The sequence below is a fragment of the Lolium perenne genome, chromosome 2 (assembly GCF_019359855.2).
Source record: "Lolium perenne isolate Kyuss_39 chromosome 2, Kyuss_2.0, whole genome shotgun sequence".
NCBI classification, from domain to species: Eukaryota; Viridiplantae; Streptophyta; class Magnoliopsida; order Poales; family Poaceae; genus Lolium; species Lolium perenne.
Window position 1 is genome coordinate 165,427,023 of NC_067245.2, and position 7,682 is coordinate 165,434,704.

At 39.8% G+C, this 7,682-nt stretch overlaps 1 pseudogene; it reads right to left on the reverse strand.

The window, feature by feature from the left end:
- LOC127328897 (protein PAT1 homolog) overlaps window positions 1-6,820 on the reverse strand; it is an 87,151-nt pseudogene extending 80,331 nt beyond the window's left edge.
- Between the last annotated feature and the right edge of the window lie 862 nt (window positions 6,821-7,682).

Consider the following 7,682-nt stretch of genomic DNA (forward strand, 5'->3'; position numbering starts at 1 on the left):
AGTCAAGAATACTTAAAACGATCGAGCAAACCCGAATACTACTTACTCTGTCTAGAAACGGATTCCACGTGACCAACTATTCGATGGTGCTTTGGTTCATTTACAACTCTGGTCGACTGAAAGAGAAGCCATATGCATCAAACAAACAGGTAGACTTTAACACTTAAAACAGAGAACCAGTAGGACAAACATGCAAAGAGCTGATAAGTACAGTCTACATCGAAATCGTCTACATTTGTATGATATTTTACAAAGTACATAAGTGCATCATAATATTGTTAACTAATACAAAGGGCACACCACGAATCAAATGTACAAGTCTATTGCTCTTTCTATATAATGATACATGTGCAGGGTATAGCTCCAAAAAGAAAAGCAGGCCTTTGAGAATGTTCCAGCAAGATCATCAACATCAGTAAATGACCCAACACCGTCATCCTGAAAAAGAAAAGTTTGGTCAACTAAGCAGCACAAGCATTTCTGCTTCTGCATAACTGAAAACATATTTTGGCTGCAATAGTAGGTAAAAAACAATAATTATCAATTTCATGCACATGGAAATGGGACTACCTCCAGTATAATGCATAATCATAAGCTTTCTACCACTTTCAAGTAATGTACAGGGTTCCAACCATATTTGTCCGCACAGATAATTTGACGGTTGCACGGCAGATAATGCCTTGTTTCCAGTTTGCAAGGTGTTATCGAGGACATAAACGACAGCATTCTTTATCGTGAATTTTGTACCAGGCTACTACCGTAAGAGTGAAAAAATATAATGACCAATTCATAAGAGCCCCCTTCATAGCTCTAGAGCAAGCAAGCCCGTCTGTCAAATCATGTCAGAGAAACAGAGACATGGCGCCAAATCATTGTTGTTCCTTTCTTCAAAAGGACCTAAAATGGTCAAAAATGAGACATTATTACCTCCAACATTTTTCGAAATGGATTATTACATCCAACATATCCCTTCCATGGATAGAAGGGTATTTTTTGTCACCAAGCGCAACAAAATCAGCATCACCAAAACCATCATCGTCTTCCAATCCACCTAGCTCAACCTCTTCCATCACATTGCTGCCAAAGAAATTATATTGTGATGCATTGAATTTGGTATCCCCTGCAGAGAAAATATGCAAGAAATCAATAACCACAATCAGATGATATGGTTTACCAAAGCAAAAGAATAAAGTAAATCATAAATGTACTGATATAGCAGGCTCGTGGAGAATGTGTGAGGCTGAAAGAGCTTCAAATGGAACAACCAGAGAACATCGCAGTACGAAGCTAATCACATATGGACGGAAGTTGCAGGTGGTGAGCAGTTGAGGAACGGAAATCACCAAAAGCGGCAAACTGCTAAGCGATAGATAAGCTCAGCCCACCACCACAACCAATCACTGTTTCAGTTAGTATAGACCTCTTCAAGCATAGTCCCAAGAGAAAATTACATCTGGTTAACTCAAAAAGCCTAGACCAATTATCATGGGACTGGTTGATCCATCACTTGAGCATGAGAGAATGGATGTTGTCATCCCTGTTGATGGTTTGCATCATGAAGTGGAGAATATGCAGGAAGATATGCAGGAGGGACTGACACAGGAGGAAATCCAAGAAGAAGATGCAAGAGGTGCAGGAAGAAAAATTGTTTCAACAAAGCAAGCCGGGCAATCCACCAGGATGAGTTCAAGAATTGCTGGCCAACCCACCACAATTGGCAGGGTTGATGATGGAGTGAGACATCACACCCAGACAGGACTGTTCCAGGTACCAATCTTAACTCTCTGAACTCTTTTGCTGTTTTAGATGATGATGATATATGTGCTAGAGCTTTAGATATGGGAGTTGCCCCATATACTTTTAATTTGGAAAAAATAAATCATTTAAAAGCCCTAGAAATTGCTAGACATAATTTGAATGACAAAATGAATAAGGATAATAATCTGGTGGAGGAACAACATGCTGCTGGCTGTGTTCAGACTTTGTTTCTTGGTTTTGATGAAGAAGATGTGTATGATGAGGGGTATACTCCAGTTCTGTCAAGAAAATCTAAAAGGAAAATGAAATCTTCTTGTAAGATACAAAAATCTCTGGAGAGGAACAGGCAGAAAAATAATGGTTTGGGAGCACAAGCAGGATATGGTGCTGCCCAAGTGAAAGTCAACAATGATCACCCTGTGTGTGGCATTGTGTCTGGATCCAGAATTAGGAAAAAAATCCCAAGTATTTATGATAGGAGCAAGCTTGAACTGCAGAGGTGTGGGGAAGAAAGGTATGAGTATCTTCTTGGCAGATTTAATCAGTGAGCAACATCTTGATTTTATTGGTTTATAGGAAACTATCAAAAAGAACTATTCTCCCTCCTTTTTCATCATGGAACTGGATTCCTTCTGTAGGAAGGGCTGGTGGCATTTTGGGTGGTTTCAAGGTGTCCAGATTTGATATTATTGATACTGTGATGGGGAGATATTGTATCAAGGTGTCTCTGCAAGATTTGAAGTTACATAAGAGATGGAATCTGGTGTTAGTTTATGGTGCTGCACAAGAAGCAGACAAGGAGAACTTCTTAGTGGAATTGGTAATATCTGCAGTGATTAGAGGTTGCCTTTGTTGATAGGTGGTGACTTTAATATTCTTAGATTTCCTTCTGAAAAAAAAACAAGGAAATGGGGAGAAGCAAATGGTCAAGTGTGTTCAATGCTATTATCAATACCTATGAACTTAGAGAGTTTAATATGTCTGGAGGACAATTCACCTGGTCCAACAACCATGCAAATCCTACCTTGGAAAAACTTGACAGATTTCTGATGAATAGTGAATGGGAAAATCTATTCCCGGTTACTGTACATAAAATCTCTAGAGACATTTATGATCACAATCCAATTATTCTGGATACCTTGGAAGACAAGGAACATAGAAGCATATCCTTTAGATTTGAAAAAAGTTGGTTGAAGGAGGAAGATTTCTTAAGCAGGGTTGAAAGGATTTGGAGAGAGCATGTAAATACCAGGAATTCCCTAGAATTGGTGCAAATTAAGCTGAAGAAGGTAAAAAAAATACTTGAAAGGCTGGGGAGCAAATATTAGAGGAAGAGACAAGACGAAAAAACAAGATTTGCAGAAAGAGCTTGATGAGCTGGAAGAGTTAGAGGAGAAAGGCTGCATATCTTGTACACAAGCCCACAGAAAATCACATATCCAAATGGAAATACTGGTGTTACTAGAAAAAGAGGAAGCTTTGTGGCAACAAAGATCTAGAGAACAATGGTTGCTACAGGGAGACAATAATACTAGTTTCTTTCATAGAGTTGCTAATGGAAGAAAAAGAAAGAGTACATGTTTTCTCTGAAGGATGGAGCTAATGATATCAAGGGGACACCTGCCTTGCTGGAACATGCCACAAATTTCTATAAGAATTTGTTTGGCCCAGTAACAGATGTTGGAGTTAGATTGGATGATAATATCTGGGAAGAAAATGAAAACTGGATGAAGCTGACAGGGAACTCTTGGATATTCCTTTTACAGGAAATACATCAGGTGATTGATCAAATGGAGAGAAACAAAGCTGCTGGCCCTGATGGCATCCCAGTGGAATTTTCTCAACATTGCTGGGGGATTGTGAAAGATGATATCATGAGAATGTTCAATGATTTCCATAACCATCAAATCAAACTGGAGAGAATCAACTATGGGATTATTACCCTTATCCCAAAATGTGATGGTGATGAAATTATCCAGAAATACAGACCTATCTGCCTGCTTCAAGTGTTATTTAAAATTTTCACAAAAGCTATGACTGTCTAGTGGAGCCTGTCATGAACAAATTGATACATCCTTGCCAGAATGCATTCATAAAAGGGAGATTTATCACAGATGGTGTGATGCTGTTGCAAGAAGTGCTGAGAGAGTCCAAGAGCAAAAAGAAACAAGGAGTGATTTTGAAAATTGACTTTGAAAAAGCTTATGACAAAGTTAACTAGAATTTTTTGATTGATTGTTGTAGACAAAAAAGTTTCAGCAATAAATGGATTGTTTGGATTAAGGAAGCTGTTACAAAGGGTACTCTTAGTGTTAAGATCAATGCCAGTGGGACCATACTTTGGTAGTTTCAAAGGTGTTAGATAGGGGGATCCTTTTGCTCCCTTCCTGTTTAACATGCATGCCAATAGCTTATCCAAAATGATAGTTTCTGCACAAAGAAATGGTCTGTTGAAAGGCTTGGCTGATAACTTGGTGGATCAGGGTGTAGCTATTCTTCAGTATGGAGATGATACAAAAGGATGACATGGAGGGAGCCAGGAATTTGAAATTGCTGCTATATATATTTGAATGTATGTCAGGCTTGAAGATTAACTTTGAGAAGAGTGAGACAATGTTGGTATTGGAAGATCCAGATAAAGTGTAGGACTATGTGAATTTGTTTAATTGTCAAAGTGGAAAATGGCCTATTAACTATCTTGGTACCCCTATCTGTGCCTGGCTGAAATGCAGTTTATTGAAGAAAAAGTAAAAAAGAGTATGGGTGGCTGGATGGGTGGAGCTATGTCAATTGGAGGGAGACTGATCAAAGTATACCAAATTTCCATCAGACTATTGCACAAAACAACTGTGTAAGCTATGTCAAAACCCATCAGAGCTTTCTTTTGGGATGGTGATGCAAATAAAAGGAAATATCACTTTATCAAGTGGAGATGGATTTGTAAACCCAAAAGTAAAGGGGGTTTGGGGATCAAAGACCTATACAAATTAAATATAAGCCTGATGTGCAAATGGTGGTGGAAACTGGAGAAAGAAGAGGGGCCTTGGCAAGAGTTCATGAGAAGAAAGTACCTGGGAGATGCAGGGATCCAATGGGGCAGACACAGGGCTAGTGATTCCCCTCTTTGGTAAGATATGCTTCATGTCAGGGATGTTTACTTGTGTGGTAGAAGAATGAATGTAGGAAATGGCTGCAGAACTAGCTTTTTGGGAGATGCTTGGTGTGGTCACACTCCTCTTAAAGAAAAATTTCCTGAGATTTATGATATCTGTAATGAGCAAAATATCTCTGTGGCTGCTGCTGCTTAGATGGGTTGGAGACTGACTTTCAGGAGATGGCTACCAAATGATCTATATATCGTGGCATGGACTGGTGAATATCCTGAATCAAAGGACCTTATCAGATGAGGCAGATAAACCAGGTTGGAAATGGACAAAAAAATGGGCAATTTTCAGTTAAGAGTTTGTAGAAACAGATGTGCAACAATGGTGTGGAAAGATCCTTCAAGCATTTGTGGAAATGCAAAATTCCTGTAAAAATCAAAGTGTGGCTTTCCCTGATCTGGCATAATGCCATAGCCACTAAAGATAATTTGCTGAAAAGGGGCTGGATAGGAGATCCTCTTTATCAATTTTGTTCCACACATGAATCCATTTTGCATCTTTTCTTTTCCTGTCCTGCCAAATATATTTGGAGCTTGGTGGGGATGGTAGTGGGTGCGTCTACCTGTCGATCTTTTGCACAGCTGGCGGATGCCACAATTCTCCAGCGCAAGTCGCAATGTCCAGAACGCCAGCATCGCTGCCATTTGCTGGGCGATTTGGAAAACGCGTAACAATTCGTGTTTTGAGAGGAAAATCTTAAAGAATCCTGTTGATCTAATTTGTCTTGCTGCTGCTTTCATGAAATATTGGACAGGTCTTCACTCTGATGCTGATGCGGCGCAGCTCCAACAAGGCGCGGATGCCCTCCTCAACCTGGCCCTTGGTGTTGGATGTAATGCTGGTGGAAGTAGCTCTGCAACGGCTGATACTCGCCGTCTGACCAATCAAACAGGTGATGACATGGATACTGGCGCACAGAAGGATGGTGATGATATGGAATCTTGATCTTTGGCTGGAAAAACAAAAGAAAAAAAAGCCTCAGCCCTTTGCTCCGTTGTGATTGTGCTTTTGTGTTCCAAAAACTTATGTTGTCTTTGCTGGTGCTGGGATGTTACTTGCTCCATCTGTGAGCGTGGTGGTGATGGTTTGTAAGTGGTTGACTTAGCTTTTGGATAGCCTGATCTCTTGTGTGTGTATATAACTGAAGGAAAAAATGCCTGATGATGTATTTTCATTATCGATGATAATGAAAATTCGTGCCCTGTGTGGGTTTGCTTGGAAAAAAATGCTAAACCAATAGTGTACGAAGGCTAACCCCAAACTACACAATACCACAGTCAATCTAATAGTAGAATAATAAAAACCTCCTATAGAAGAATCTGCGCTCAGAACATAGAAGAATCTGCGCTCAGAACAACGAATGCTAATATAAAGTATCAGAGGAATCTCAACAAAGTAGACAGACCTCGATCAAGCTCCTGATTCCATGGGTTGGCAACCTATGAAACAACCACCCCACTCATAAGCATTCTGCGATTATTTGAGCAAGGTTCGCACAGCCTGGATTTACCATCATCCCTCACACTAAATTACCTAACTAGAGGACACCCTAGGGGAACCACTAGCAATAAAACCATATATGTGGTTTCCTGACCGACCGTTAGACACACCAAAAAAAGTCCCAAAACCAAAAATTCAATCCAAATTATACATAACTACTATAATAGCTAATCGATGGAGAAAAGCATAAGCCATAACTTCGATGGAACCACATCATCTAGAGGACTTGTAGATTCACCAAGAAATTAAACCAAATCACTCAGAAACTAGGACGCACCTCCAGTGTCATCCTCTTGAGGATTTGTAGCGGTAACAACAACTGTCTGGTTCAATAGCATGCCCTCCATGGCTCTCCCATCCTGCTCTCTGATGCCAAGCAAACCATACGTCCGCTCTCCATCCATCTACTAAGAGCTCTAAGCTCCCAGTACTGTGAGCGCACTGAGCGAGCCGAGAGTCGCTGTCGCGGACCCCACCTGCAAAAATATGTGTGTAAGTGTGAAACCGGCTGTGTCGATGTTCTTGCTAATTGTGTTTCCTTAAGCACACCTTCTCGCGTCAATTGATGAGGCTAAGTGCACCCTCCGTGTTGTTTGCCTTGCCCATTTGCTGTTTCTTCCACAGTGCCTAGCGCACTACCACCTTATTTCTTGCTAATTGCGTTTCCTTAAGCACACCTTCTCGCGTCAATTAATGAGGCTAAGTGCACCCTCCGTGTTGTTTGCCTTACCCGTTTCTTCCACAGTGCCTAGTGCACTACCACCTTATTTATACTATTGTTGCTGTTGGAAAAAGGAAGTAGGAGTATTAAATTTTCCTCTCGCTTGCAGCTGCTTGTGGGAAAACATGTTAGATTCCTTTCATTAATTTTTTTTTGGTGAAACCAAAATATGGATATAAATTTTAAATATATTTACTGATTTTGATATCTCATGAGTTCGAAAGAATGCTCGGACGTAAATATTTTAACATTTTAAAAACTGCTCGCACTTAAAAAATGTTCGCGCTGAGAAAATGTTCGTGTTCTGAAAACGTTCGTGCTTAAAAAATGTTCAAGTTTAGAAAATGTTGGCGTTTAGAAATTGCCAGCGCTTTAAAATGTAATAGTTCAGAAAATGTTAGCATTTTGAAAACATTCTCGCTTAAAAAACGCTTTTAGAAAATTTTCACGCTTAAAAATATTTGCATGTTTAAAATTTAAACACTAGATTTTAAAAATGTTCACGAATTTAAAATATTGAGGGATTCGCCATTGGAAAA